Source organism: Phacochoerus africanus, chromosome 1, assembly GCF_016906955.1.
Source record: "Phacochoerus africanus isolate WHEZ1 chromosome 1, ROS_Pafr_v1, whole genome shotgun sequence".
In the NCBI taxonomy this organism is placed as follows: domain Eukaryota; kingdom Metazoa; phylum Chordata; class Mammalia; order Artiodactyla; family Suidae; genus Phacochoerus; species Phacochoerus africanus.
Window position 1 is genome coordinate 288169473 of NC_062544.1, and position 14842 is coordinate 288184314.

The window sequence follows — 14842 nt, forward strand, 5'->3', positions numbered from 1 at the left end:
AAAGCGCACGGCCGGCCGCTGGCTAAAGTCACCTGCGTTTCTCTTGTACACACTTCTCCACACATGCTCTTCTTCTGCGTCCTGCTGGTTTTGTGTTTTCTTTGTGTGGCAGATTTTTTTCATGGCTTCGGTGTTTTTCTGTTTGCTCCTCGCTGAAGGAGAAGTCAGTCAGGCCTGTCTCACCTGTGCCCCGGGTGTGTGGCCTGAACTCTGCAAGGCCCTCGTCACTGCCTGGGTCCTCCCCTGGGTCCGCGGACTCTGTGCTGCGTGACAGTCCTCTGGGCTGGGCGGAGCGTGGAGAGCAGGCTCTGTGGGCTCAGGTTCCGACGTGGCTCCATCTGCCTGGGACTTGAGCCCCCAGCCTCTAGCACGCTGCCCTTCTGGAAGGACTTCGGAGAGGCCTCAGAGCTCCAGCCACCCGTGCTGGCACCGCAGAGCTGGCGGAAGGGTCTCCAGCGGCCTGGCCCCGAGTGTCTGTGGTCCTGATGTCTTGGCTCGTGTCCTCAGAGACCTGGGAGGTGGGGAGTGAGAGGCGTGCCAGGCCACAGCCTTCACTGCTCCCCATCCCACCCCCGTGTCCCCCACCTCCACCCCCATGTCCGCCACCGCCCATCCCCTACCCCCCATGTCCCCCGCCCCCCCACCCTCCATCCCCTGTGTCCCCCATCCCCGTACTGGCCCAGGCCACTTGTTCCTGGCTCCAGGTCAGCAAGGCCGTCTGGGGGCAGGACCACCCCTTCTGCTTGACGCTGCTGCTCCGTTGCCCGGAGCCAGGCTTGAGGTTTTGTGACGCTAAAACCCATGCTCACGGCCAGCAGATGACGCGCTTTGAGGCCAGGGCGAGGGGCTGACTGCTGATGCCACCAGGCCCCGCCTGGAGCACGTGCTGGGGCCTTGAGGAAGGGGAGAGGCTTCGGCCGGGGCTAGGCCCTCAGCTGTGTGGCGTGGTGGTGGCTGAAGCAAATGGCAGCTTTGAGCACCTCCTGAGCAGCCACTGTCCCGAACGGGGGTGGGGGCACGTCACTGGAAGAATGTGACCGCGGCAACAACCGTTGCTGGGGCTGACTCCGCCGCTGTGCCAGGCTCAGAGCATGGTGGGGAGAATCGGGAGCGGCTGGCCCGCCAGGTCCCCCGAGACATCAATGTCTGGGTTACAGCGTGTGGCTCTGACCCTGGAGAAGGCGGTGTGGATGGGAAGGGGCGGGGGCCCTGGGCGGGGGACAGAGGGGCTGTCTGTCCCAAGACGCTCCCGGGCCTGAACACAGCGAGCCCGGGGCCCTGGGCAAGACCAAGGGCCCAGTGTGGGCTCGGGGTGGGGGTGGGGGGAAGCGGGCTAAGGACGCCAGAGGCGGGGCCCGAAAGGCGCGGGGTGCCAAGCCCGGGGCAGCCCAGGCGCTGAGGGCACCTAGACGACACTTAGGATCGCCATTCGAGTCTTAGGTCACACAGTCCCTCGAACGATTTCGGGTGGCACCTTCGTTCCCACCGGTCAGCATGTTTGAGTTGGTCTTGGTATTTGAGGAGGGGCCAGGGTGGTGCCCGTCCCATGCTGCCAGTGCTGCCGGTGTCGCGGAGCGCGGGAGAGCCCGCGTGTGCCGTGTGCCAGACGCGCATTCTCACCAGACAGCAGAGACTGGGTGAATTGCCCCAGAATTCGCCCCTTCCCCTTGGCTTTATAAGAGACTTGAGCTCTTTAGGCTAAGGAGTCGTTTTTTTTTGTTTTTTTTTTTTTAAGATTTGCATTAGTCTCCAGGTATGAGCTAGACCAGGCCGGGTGCAGAGCCTCAGGATTGGAGCAAGCATGCCTCCCCCGGCCGAGCCCCGGGTCTTGTGTTCTCTGGGGGTCTGCCTTTATAAAGGCAGAGGGCACGTCCCCCTCACGTCCCCTTGGGACATACTTCTGCTTCTCCCCACCTGTTCCCCAGGCCTCCAGGGCCTGGAGGATTGTCCCTCGCCATCCTGTTTTCCCGGGAGGCGGAGCAGGGGGCAGCGGTCACCCACTGGCACCGCCGGCATACAGGCTGCTTCCTAGGCACCTCTCTCTAGGCCTCCTGTCCAGGACCAGCTGTGCCAGGATTGGGGCACAGAGGTGGGTGATGCTTGAAAGAGGCTCTCCTTATGTGCAGGTTCATGCTTGAAATGCACACAGAGCACCTACTGTGATAGAACTGGTACGAGCTGTAACATAAATGTAAATGATTTTGGATCACACCAAGTGTGTCTCTGACCATGATGGACTCAAACTAGAAACCAGTAACAGAAAAGAATCTGAAAATCCTCAATAAAGGACACATTTCTCAATAACCCATGGGTCCAGAAGAAGCCCCCCCAAGTGAAAATTACGTATCTTGAAAGGAGTGAAAATGAAAGCCTAGCATCTCACATTACTCGAGACATAGCTAAAGCAGCACTTGCGGGAAGCGTGGCGTTTCCAGACACCTTGTTAGTAAAGAAAAAGTGTCTCGAATTAGTGTCTTCAGCTTCCACCTTAAGGAGCCGGGAAAACACCAGCTTTAAAGGAAGCAGAATAAGGGGGGTGGTAGGAGTCACAGCAGAAAGTAAAGAAAGGTCAACTGCAGGCAGCAGTGGAGGCGAGAAACCAAAGCAGAGGGTGGTCTTTGAGGGCATCCGGCCCCCAGCCCCAGGGAGAGCGGGCACGCTCTGAGCCGGCCCGCGGAAAGAAAGCACCAGAGCTAACCTAAGTGGAGACAGATTATCTCCCTAATTTCCCTTTATTTATTTATTTTTGCTTTTTAGGGCCTCACCTGTGGCATATGGAGGTTCCCAGGCTGGGGTCGGATCGGAGCTATAGCTGCCAGCCTACACCACAGCCACAGCAACGCAGGATCCGAGCTGCATCTGCGACCTGTACTGCAGCTCACAGCAACGCCGGATCCTTAACCCACTGAACAAGGCTAGGAGTCAAACCCACATCCTCATGGATACTAGTCCGGTTCGTGACCACGGAGCCACAACAGGAACTCCCCTCTATATATTTAAACATTGAATTTTTATTGTGAACCACCTCCTCTGGCCCAGGAGAAACCTCCTCTGGCTCTACTCGTGAATTTTATAAAACACTTGAAGAAATAATACCAATTCTACGTAAACGCTTCCAGAAAATTGAAAAGGAGGGAATGTTTTCTAAATCATTCTGAGCCCAGCGTCATCCTGTAACAAAACCAGGCAAAGGTGTTAGACATAAGGAAAACTGTGGGCAGATGTCCTCATGAATGTACATGAAAACTTAACAAGAAATTCCCATCATGGCTCAGTGGAAACGAGTCTGACTCGCCTCCGTGAGGATGCGGACTCGGTCCCTGGCCTTGCTCAGTGGGTTAAGGGTCTGGCGTTGCCATGAGCTATGATGTAGGTCGCAGACGCAGCTCGGATCTGGCGTCGCTGAGGCTGTGGTGTAGGCCGGCAGCCACAGCTCTGATTTGACCCCTAGCCTGGGAACCTCCACATGCGGCGGGTTTAAAGACAAAAAAGAAAAGAAAAAAAGAAAACTTAACAAAATTTTAGCAAATCAAATACAAAGTACAGAAAAAGTAATTGAGGTTTATCCCAGGAATTCAGTGTCTTTTACCTTCTAAAATTAATCAACGTAGCTCACGGTGTTAACAGAGTAAAAACAAATCAGTGTCATCTCAGTATATGCTCCAGAAGCATTTGCTAAAACCCAACAGCCATTCCAGACCAAACCTTTCGGCGAAGCAGTGAGAGAAGGAAGCCCCCACGAAGGGCGTCTGTGACAGCCGCAGCCAGAGTCGCGGTAATGCCGCAAGACGGAGTGCCGCCCCCGCCGCACACAAGGGTAAGGCAGGGAAACAGGCCTCGGCTTCGAGTAAATGCTTTCCAGGAGATTCTCGCCAGGGCAATAAGAAATAAGGGGCTCTGAAATTGGAAGGGAGGCAGGACAGCCGTCTAATCTCAGTCCCCAGGACTGTACATGTGGCACGTCCTGTGCTCAGAAAGAGGCTTCAGAGACAAGTTTAGCAAGAATACGAGTTACAAAAGGCAATCATATTTCTCTATACTATCAGTAAATATTTAGAAATTGAGGTGTTTCTAATAGCAAACCACTGCTAAAAGGAGTTATGAAGGCAAGGCAGAGAGAGCCCCATCGCTCACGGCTCAGAGGAGCAGTATCGCTGAGATGTTCATTCTCCTCACCTCGGGCTCTGGGTCCAGCGGCGCCCGAGTGCAGGTCCAGCAGGGCTCTTGGTAGGAATTTGCCGGTGGACACTGTAAGCCACGGTAATCCCAATAGTGTGACCTTGGGGTTAAGACGGACAAGTAGGTTGGTGGATCAGAATAGGAAGTCCAGAAATAGACGGATGCATAGATGGTCATTAGCGCTCAGCACCAGTGCCAAGGCAATTGAGTGGGAAAAGGACCCGTTGTGTCCCCAAAAAATGGTGCTGGAATAATTACACATCCAGGTGCAGAAAAGAAAAGAAAAAGACCTCTGATCTGTATCTTCTATAATGTATAAAAACTGGCAAAGTAGATCAGAAACCTAAAATTCTAAACTGTGAAACATAAAGAACAAAACATGATGTGTTTTTTGTGGCCTTGAGTTAGGCAAAGTTTTCTTAGTTATGATAATTAAAGCATTATCCATAAAAGAAAGAAGGTTATAAATTGTAGTTGATTAAATTTGACATTTTTTAAATCTTCTGTTCTCCAAAAGAGAGTGTTAAGAGAATGGAAAGACAAGCCTTGGGCTGAGAGTGTGCCGGAGTGTACACGGGACTCTTAAAGTGCAGTACGAAGGAAACGACCAGCACAACTAAAAGGACTTGAGAAAAGATTTGAACATCCACTTTACCGAAGAAAATAGGCGAGTGGAAAATTAGTACCTGAATAGAAGTTCAGCATCCTTATTCTTTGACTAAATGCAAATGAAATTCACAGTGAGATACTGTTTGGTATCACGCCAGGCTTCGGCCAAGGTGGAGGACATCGCATACACCGTGTGAGACTAGAAGACGGCGCATTTGCTTTGGAAAACATTTTGGCAGTGAAGCCAGGAAAGCTAATGAAATACACACCCAGCGGCCATTCCAGATGAGGTATTTACCAGAGAGTGATGAAGGCATATGTCCATGCAAAGCTTTGAACAGGAAAGTTTGCAGCCATTTGTTTTCAATAGCTGAAACACCAGAAACATCTCAGATGTCCATCCATAAATTAATGAATGCACATACTGTGGCCTATGGTCCTGCAGTGACACTGAGGAATCTCAGAAGAATTATACTTAGTAAAGGTAGTCAGACCAAAAGTATATATACTGTCTGATTCTAAATGAACTTGTCGAGAAAGCCAGTTCTCTAGCATGAGAAAGCAAGCCAGTGGCCGCCTGGGGCAAGGTGGTCGTTGCAGAGGGCAGAGAGGCGTTAATTGCAGACGCTGCGGCAGATGTCGGGGTGAGCCTGGTCGTTATCCTGACGGCGGCGTGACTTTGTGGGTGTGTGCACGTGAGGAAACTCTGCAGCGTGTACACTGAGCTTACGTATGTTTTATTATGTGTCTGCTATATTTCGAAGCTGATTGACTGTTTTGTTTTGCCCAGAAGAAAGCAGCACCCCTTTTGGAGCAAGATAACATTGTCCAGCATCTAAATTATTTTCCACCACAATGTTCAGTGTTTAGTGAAAAATTAAAAACAGGACCAGTGAGCAAAACCAAGAGATAAAACAGATGAGAAATAGAGCTCCAGATGACACACAATTGCACTACCAGACAAGAACTGAAAAATAACCAAGATACTTGTCTTAAAAATAGAGGGATAGACATAAAAATAAATGAAAACGGAGAATTTTAAATGAAACCATGATGTATAGAAAGACCCCTGTGTATCTTGAATTTAAAAACGTGGGCTCTGAAGTGAGTGGCCCACTGGGTGTGTATCCCCAGGACCCCGGCTTGCTGAGTCGGGCAGCAGTTCAGTGCAGTGCGGCTGCACTGAAGTCCCGAGAGGAGACGAAGGGGTGCTGCGGGCGGAGCCAGAAGGTCCAGTGTCACGCAGTGAGTCTGGTGCGTGGCTCTGAGCGGAGTTGCTGCACCATTGCTTAGGCTTTGCTGGGGTTTTTCACATAGTTTGTATTCACAGCAGCAAAGGCAGACTTGTTCACGTCGTGGCTGTCTGGGCAACCACCTTTTCCCATAATTGCTCTTCAGAACGCCACCAAGTTTTAGGGAGCAATAGCTTTTCCCCCCTCTGTACAATGACTCTTTTGCCCCCAAACAAATTGTTGTTGTCGTCGTTGTTGTCTTTTGTCCTTTTAGGGCCACACCAGCGGCATATGGAGGTCCCTGGGCTAGGGGTCTAATCCGAACTATCGCCGCCGGTCTACGCCAGAGCCACAGCAACGCCAGATTCGAGCCGTGTCTTCGACCTACACCACAGCTCACAGCAACGCCGGATCCGTAACCCATTGAGCGAGGCCAGGGATGGAACCTGCAACCTCATGGTTCCTAGTTGGATTCGCTTCCACTGCGCCACGACGGGAACTCCCCCAAAACGAATTAAGTGAAACTATATGGCGTGATATTGTAGCACTATGGCTTCAAAAAGGGACATTCACCAGTTCTTTGCTACAACCTTTTCCATCGGAAAACCCAGAGCAAGTGTCCTTGTGCACAGTATCCGGCTGAGCCCCCAGCAGCCTGTGAGAGGCTCAGAGGGCCCCTCCTGCCGCGTGGCTCCTGGTGTCTGTGTCCACGTGTCTGGGCCCGTCACACTGTGCTGAGGGTGCTGCGCTGGGCAGGTAACTGTGAAAGCACTCCGAGTGCCAACAGCCATGAGCCTCCGCAGGGGTTGTAAAGTGGTGATGAAAAGAGTGCAGAAGTAAGGATGTGCCTTCCGGAGGGTGACCTCTGCCCTGCGCTCCTCCAGCCCTGGGCCCTGCGCCCTGCGCCCTGGCAGGCCCCGCCCTCCCAGCTCCCAGCACCAGCCTTCCCCGCGTCATGTTGGTGCGAGTGCAAACTCTGCATCCTTCCTTCCGAATCCCGAGTGACGTCTGCAGGTCTGTTTTCTACCTGGAAGAATTGTTTGGTTTTCTTTCGTCAGGGTTGAGGGCGTACTAACTTTTCTACTGTGATTAATGGGTCCTTTTTTCCTGTGTAATAGACGGATTTTCAGAACCAAATAATAGCCTCGGTGACTGGAAGGTGTTTCAACGTTCCCGTTGCTCCTCATCCTTGCCAGCACTTGGCAGGGGATTTTGCCAGACTGTTATATTTCAGGCCGTGTGGTGGGCGTGTGTTTGCATCTATTTTTGGCTTTAATTTGCATATCTTTGATTACTATGAGACTCGGTACCTTTTCAGTTTGCTTATTGGCCGTCCGGATCCCTGCTTTTATGAAGCGCTTTTCTTAGTGTTTACCCATTTTCCTATTTATGTCTGCATCCTTTATGAGGGAGAGCGATCAGGCTGGTCCCAGATGTTTCTACAGCAATTTTCACACTAGATAACAGTGCAGCAAAGTATATAAAATCTTTCGGAAAGAAAGGATTTTCTTAATAATACATTTTCAGACACATAAACACCCAGGGAAAAGCGATGCTTACGGGTCCAGCTGCAAGAGCGCCTTGGAAATGGAACCAGACGCCGGGACAGCTGAACAGAGTAAGGGGTGAAGGGTCAGAGCAAGGCCGGTGGGGACCCCGCGTGCCCGGGGCTCTGGGAGACATGCGGGACCAGGTCCTCGAGTCGCAGACCTTCCTGGGGCGGCAGCGGCGGTATCCACACGTTGACCCGGAGGAAGCGGGAGCGTGGGCACGCGGAGGGCCCGAGAGGGCCAGTCCTGCGCCTCCTGCTCTTCAGGCCACCTGATCAATACACAGAGGCCGAAGAACTTCGTTCCCAGTTCTCAGCAAAAGAATCAAAAGTAGCTAGATGACAGCTCACGGCGGGTGGGGGAGGGTGCGACGTGGTCCCTTCTGAGTCACCCTTGGTGACTCGTCACTCATCCTCTTCAGGGACAGAGGCCCCGGGCAGCCACCGCCCCGCCCCCCAGGTACAGCTATTCAGTGCACGTCCCCAAGCGCCCCCCTCCCCGAAGATGTTTACAGATTAACGTCTCAGGCGGGGAAACCCACGAGGTAACATTATTCATCCCTCAAGGGGTCAAAGACCAGGGCGTGTGAGACCGTCCAGGGGCGGCTGGAGGCGTTGCCTCCCCGACTTGATGAGATGTCGCTTTCAGAGCCCTGTATGGTGACGGTTTCAGGGTTTGAAATGTAAAGTGTGCGTGTTTCACTGCCCAGGCCACGGCACCTCTGAATGTGCCGATTCCAAAACCCTGAGCTGTCTGGAGGCCGAAGAAGAGCGTCCGGCGCAGGACAAGGCCGCGTCGCCTCCTGCCTGTGCTCGGAGCGCCCCGCGAGGGTAGCTGTGACTGTGCGCTTGGAAATAGGACGTTTGTTTAATTTTTTACTCTTTATGCTTAAACATCTGTGGTTGTAAAGAGTGATGAAAACCAACTAAGACGAAGAAGAGTTTAAATAGTTGTTACTGACGGTATCTGCATGCGTTGCCAAGTTCACGTCCACCTCGGGATGTGTGAGCGTCATGCAGTCGTCGGAAGTGGAAACCGGAGGGAGTTCAGCCACTACCCTGGCGAACTCGGCAGAGCAGGCAACGTCCTGACATCGTCACTGCTCCTACACAGAAGGGACACAGACTGCAGTCACCTAAAATTCTCTAAAGAGCAACGAGCCTTGCATCTCCCCCCCCCCCACGAGAGGCCAGCGGCCTCCCTGGGACTCAGCAGCCCCGCAGCCCTCACAGCCGTGCCCCTCTGTGAGTGCTGGTGACACCTGCTTCCTACCCGTGGGAAGAGTGCGGACGAGAGCAAACGTCAAGGTGCTTAGACGTCAGAGCCCTTCAGAATCGTTCATTTCTCTTCCTTTCAAAGACTCTGCATGTTGTCATAACCCGGCCCGTGTTTCTGGAACATGGCTCACTGGCCGGGGTTAGGGCCATGACGGCACCGGGAGGTGTCATCTGAGGGTGGTTTTCCTGCCACCTGCGCTCCGAGGAGGAGCTTCCCCGGTGGCTGTCAGCGGCGCTTGGCTTGGCAGGGGGTCTGCAGCGCGCAGACACCTCTGACGCTTCAAATGCGTCACCAGGTTTTTCAGTGTATTTCTGTTATGACACCGGCTAAAGGAAGCCACCCAGGTGCCGCGCGAAGCCCCGGGTGTGCCAAGGCCCGGGCCCGGGGCCGCGCCGGGCCGTCCGCCTTGCTGAGCTCATCGGGTAACGTGACGCTTTTCCCTCCTTTTTGGTAGATGGACAGTGTCCTCACCCTCGGGGGAGCAGGTGGGCTGGCAGGACAGGCGTCCACAGGCCGGGAGAAGGAGACACTCCCAGGTACTCTCGTCTACCCCGCTGGTCACCTGCCCGCCCGGCCCTGTCCTCTTGCCGCCAGTGACTCACCTGACCCCGCCTCTCCTGGCCCGCTTTGCCACCTGTGCCCTGCCTGCACCCAGCCTCAGTGCCTGTCGTTGACCCACCTCAGCCTGGATCTTGCCCTCCTCCCTCCCCGACTCGGGGCCTGGTCCTCACTTCTCGTTGCCCCCCTTGCTTGACCACGTCTTTGGAGGGTCTCAACCCTGAGTTGCACCCCGACCCCCGTTAACCTCGCTCGGCCACGGGCGCGTCGAGAGGGCCCCGCCGGGGGCGAGCTCCCGCCTCTCGGACGCAGACCTGCTTCTTGTCTGTGCGTTTCCTTCAACAGGGTCGCGCGTAGCGCACTGAGAGAGACCGTCGGACTCTCGGGGACGTGGAGGGGCGCATGCGGTGAGCGTGACATCTCCCCACAGAAGGGTCACGCGTTCACTGGCCACACGTGTTCTCTTCAGGTTGGAGGCACAGCGGGGCGATGAGATGCTCCGGCCTCAGATTGACTTTAGGACTGACGGCGAATGGGCTGCAGGGGCGGGTGGTTGTCAGGTGGCGGGCCGAGCACACCGCGGGCTCCGGGCCGGGTCTGGACCGGGGCAAGGTCGGCTCCCTTGCAAACCGGACGCCTCTGTTCCTGGGGCGGCCCCGAGGCAGGCCTGCAGGCCAGAGGATCCCGACGTGCGGGGCTCGGTGGGTGGAGGGCAAGCCGGGGCGGGCGGGGCGAGTGTGTGCGTGTGTGTGCATGCGTGTGTGTGTGTGTGTGTGTGTGTGTGTGTGTGCATGTGCTGGGCCGCCTCGTGGTCACTGGAACGTCGGGGTTGGCCTCGCTGAGAAGGTGGCCTTTGGGAAAAGGCAAGGGAGTGAGTCCGGCTGGAGAAGAGCCTCCGGCACAGGGAACGGCCCGCGCGAGGGCCGCAGGCGCGGCTGCAGCTGGAGAGTGGCCGGGCGCCGTGGCCGGAGCAGGGCATGAGGGGCCGCGGGGCCTGGGGCAAGCTTTCCCTCGGGTGGGACGACGGCCGGAACAGCAGAGCGCCTGCCGCCTGGCCTCCGAGAGAGACAGACGCTCACCGCCCCGGCGGGAAGCAGGGCCCCGAGAGGAGGCTCTGCCGGCTCCCTCGTGAGACCAGGTGACAGGGGATGCGAGGCGCTGGTTGGGCCGGTCGGATTGGGGCTGTTTCGGAGCAAGAGCCGGTGGGAACCTTTGAGAGGGTAGACGCAGTCTAAGGGCGGGGACGGCGGCGAGGACGGCCCGCCTCCAGAGCGCGCGTCCTTTGGGCACTGGTTGGCCTCTGGAACGGGGAGGTGAGACACAGCCACGCAGACGCCTGCTGAGTTCACAGTGGGACAGGGGGCGCGCTGGAGGTGTGGCGCCCACAAGGGGGTGTCAGTGAGGGGGAGGAGCCTGGCGTGGACCCGGGGGTCTGCCCGCAGGACAGGAGGACGACCTCACGGGGCCAGGGACTCCAGGCCTGCTGTCCGGGGAGGCAGAGCTGGGCTTCATGCGGCTCGATGGCAGCTTGAGCAGCGGGTGGCCCGGAGGGGACACCAGCAGAGGTGGTGCACAGCGGGGAGAAGGGCAGGGAGGGGTTGGGGTGGCGAGGGTGGGGGCAGCGGTGCCCAGGCCAGGAAGCCCCGGGTGGGAGCCGAGAGCCGTCAGGGCAGAGAGGTGGGTGTGACTGTGTGCCACCCTGACGAAGCGCCAGCATCACCTGTCCTTGACCCCCAGTAAGAGATGATGCGGTGCACAAGGTTTGCGTGGGGGCGTTTGGGAGGCCGGGGCCCGGCCGGCCCGTAGCGCAGAGTAGGGCCGGCACGCTGTGGCCCGCAGTGCAAGCAGAAGGGTATTGTGTTTTCCTGGTTCTCTGCAGCCGCCTGGGGGAGGCGTGGGGTCGCAGAGTTAACAGGCTGTGGCTTTTGCCAGGAGGCACAGGGACAAGTGAGGACGAAGGAGCAGAGCAAAGAGCAGATGACGGGGGCTTGGCAGGGGGACGGGAGAGGGGCGGGCCTTCCCGCGGGAGGAGCTGGGACAGCGGAAAGGGCAGGTGGCCGTGGTTAACATTTTATTCAACTGGGTGGCAGTCGTAAATTAATCTCTATCGAAGTAGAATCTAACTTAGAAAAAATTTAAAAATACAACCGCCTTTTCAAGTTAGAGAACAGTACTTGGTTTCCATGGGAACTGCCAACCATTTAACTAGGGCAAGTGTTACGTGGTGACACGGGGTAATTACAGACAACAGGGAAATTGCAGGGTACATTTAAATAACTGCGGAGTGGCTGTGGGCTTGGCTCCCGCCCCTGAAGCCAGGACGCGCTGTTTCCGGCTGCCGCCCAGAGCCTCCCTCGGGTCCCGCGCGGGGCAGTGCCCGCTCCCTGTCCAGCCCGCAGGGCTGAGTCCCGCTCTCCTCCCTCTCTGCACTGGGACCCCCAGGCCCACTTTATCTGCACCTCCCTGGGGCACCCAGGGCCAGGCCGGGAAGCTGGTGGAGGCCACCCATGGGCCCCAGGCCATGTCTGCTGAGATCAGTTTATCAACCTGAACTCAGAAGGACGTTTCTAGACTGTTTGTCGGGTGGCTATGAAAGGGTCCTGACTGGTGTCAAAGACGGTAAAATCAGGACATAAACAAGTCTTGCGTGGATTGGAACAGGGCACCTGCGAACACGCATTTGCTGTCCCCTGTGCCAGAGGCCCCCACAGACAGAAGCTTCACGACAGCTGCAGTGATGGAGATTCGTGGTGTTTGAGGGAACAGGGACATGCGGTCTGAGCCTCAGACTTGGTTAATCATTACGAGGTGGAAACGGATGATGCTCCCGGAATGAAAACATCACGGAAGCCACGTGGAGAGGCCCGCACCGCGGGAAAGTGTGAGAATTCGCACCCCCGGCTCAGAGCCAGTGACCATGGCAGGCAGGTCAAGCTGCCCAAAAACAGAACTCTGGGCAGAGCCAAGAGCTGTCATGCATTTGAGGACAGCCAGCAGCAAGAGTGAGACGTAGCAAGTACAGCAGAAGGACGCGATCCAGAGAAGGGTTCATGGTGCGAGAGGACGGCGTCCATGGGGGACACGGGGCTCCCTCAAAAGCGACGCTGGAGCTGTTGGCAAGAAAGGCATCAGAACTGAAGCTGCAGGGATGGGCTGAGTAACAGACAGGAGATAAAGAAGGACTCAGCAATTGGACAAATAAAGGTTATTCCGGAACACAGGCCTGTAGGGCTGAGAGGTGGCGAGTGTGAGAGAAGGGGGTGAGGCTGGCGCGTCTGAGAAGCTCCCGGTTGTGTCGGCAGGGGTGTGGCGAGGAGAGAGCAGAGAAGGCCGCGGAGCTTATCCTGGAAGAAGCCTTCTCAGGGCACAGAGGCGGTCGGGCTGGTGTGCGGAGCACAGGGATTGAGAAACCACAAGGGCCGGGACTCGGGCACAGAACTCCAGGACACGACCAAGAGACAGCCCCCAAATAGGCAGCAGCAGGAGGAGCAAAGTTCTGCCTATCAGCTGGCATCGCATTTCTCTATGACGGACGTGTGTGTTAAGAGCTCATTGGACCAGTGTCTTCCGAGTACTTGAGGAGGAAGGTTCCAAACCTGGGTCTGAGCCACAGCCAGCGTCTCAGGGAAGGACGACGGAAGGGTGTTTTCAGACAGTCGAGGGCTCAGAGGTCTCCAGCCTCAGCCCTCAGACTGCGACGCAGTGAGAAGGGACAGCCCTGAAAGGTCTGTGCTGGCTGCCGACAGCGGGGTGGCAGGAGAGCCCGGCGTGAGCTGGTGCTGTGTGAGTGTGAGGAGGCTGGCATGCGAATTCTAACAGCAGGTGGAAGACGTGACCTGTATATGTACATGGTGATGGGAAGGAGAAGAGGGGCAGCTTCTTCAACGTCACGTCTTTTTCTGGGGGGCTGTGTTGATGCCCCTGGAGCCCACAGCCTATAGAGGTGCATTTAAAGACGTTACCAGTTTTCAGGAGCCACCGGCCCTAGACGCAGATTGTTCCACTTCAAGTCTTGTGGAGGAAAAACTCTGGAACAAAGAAAACCTGGCTAAGTCTCCAGAAGGAGAGTGGAAGGAAAACATTAGGAATCAAAGAAAATGTACAAAGCAAGATGCCACAGACATATGTGACGTTTCCTACTAAGGGTGAAGCTAGATTGTCTTCAAAATGACCCAGAGGCAGAAAATGTATTGATTAGCAGAAGGGCCACTGAGCCATTGCTGGTCACCGGAAAGCAGGCCTAGCAACATTATTTCCAAGAAAAAGATAAAAAGCATTAAATGGGACCAAGGTACTTCATTCTGGTAAGTCATGGTCCTCTAAGAAGATCTGATATTCATGCACTTTTATGTACATAATTACGTAGCTGTAGAATTTATGAAGGAAGCCTTCTGCGAATCGGAAGTGGACAAATCCAGTACCCTAATGGGGCACTTTAATTGAAAAATCCAGAAGACAATTTCATATGGTTATGAAGAATTTGAATAGCCTTCTTAACACACTCAGTTTCAAACACAGAATGTACTTTCCAGCCTTCCTTCTTTCCCTCCTGCCCGCCCTCCCTTTCTGTTTTTTAAACACCCCGGGACCGTTCTCGAGTACGGCTACCGTGCGTGCGACGCAAAGGAAAACGCTCTTTTTCGATGGTGGAAGGTCATCAAGTACAATCAAAATGGAAGAATCAATCCTAAAGCAGGACGAAAAGACGCCCAGAGCGTTAATCATCTGGGATTTAGGAATGCCCTTAATTGAAAGCGTAAGCTGTATAAGAGGTGAGAGGATATTGGGCATCAAAACAATTCTCAGGAGGAGGCGGTGGAGAGCCAGAAACACTTACACTGTATGAGACAACCCCATGGCTCTAAATGTTGGCGAAGGAATTGCAAGATAACTCAAGACAAAGAGGGAAAATTTCATGAAAAGGCACGTAGAATTGCATGCCGAAGAACGTGAAACGTGGCGCAGGAAATGCTGGGCAGGATGAGAACGCGAAACTCTCAGCAGCTTTGATCAAGGGGAGAGGCAAAACTTGAACACTTGTGTCACCAGAAGGCAGGTGTAACTGCAGCTGTGCAGGCTACTCAAACGTTCAGAGACAGCTGTTTACAACTCTGTGAGACAGTAATTGCCGGAGAAATGGGCATCGGTGAGGTTGCCGCATCTGACACAGACAGCCTGGGTCGGGGCTGTGGAGGAGGCGCTCCCACCGGCGGGTCCCGACACCTCGAGAGGAAACGCAGGTCTTGCGGCGCCCACAGTTTCAGAGACTAGAAAAGGCCACGAGTTCCCCTCATCATCGCGGGTCGACATTGGGTGTAAAAACCCTGCCAGTCATCTTAGAGTAAGCTGTAGGCACCTTCGCCTCCTGGAGGCAGATGGGCGACCCCTCGGGACGATGCAGCAGCCTGAGCTCGGCCGTGCTTTCGGGGCCCGGCG

General features: G+C 55.4%; 1 protein-coding gene across 8 annotated transcripts in view; it reads left to right on the forward strand.

Annotated features, from left to right (window-relative positions):
- The window catches only part of PCBP3 (poly(rC) binding protein 3), a 194557-nt gene that overhangs the window by 108922 nt on the left and 70793 nt on the right, over window positions 1-14842 (forward strand). For 6 of the 8 annotated variants that reach the window (XM_047798277.1, XM_047798304.1, XM_047798309.1 and 3 more), the window contains exon 3: window positions 9303-9384. The exons of the other annotated variants lie outside the window; for them this stretch is intronic. The gene's annotated coding sequence lies outside the window, so the exon portion shown is untranslated. The remainder of the gene's footprint in view (window positions 1-9302; window positions 9385-14842) is intronic. 8 annotated transcript variants of the gene reach the window in all.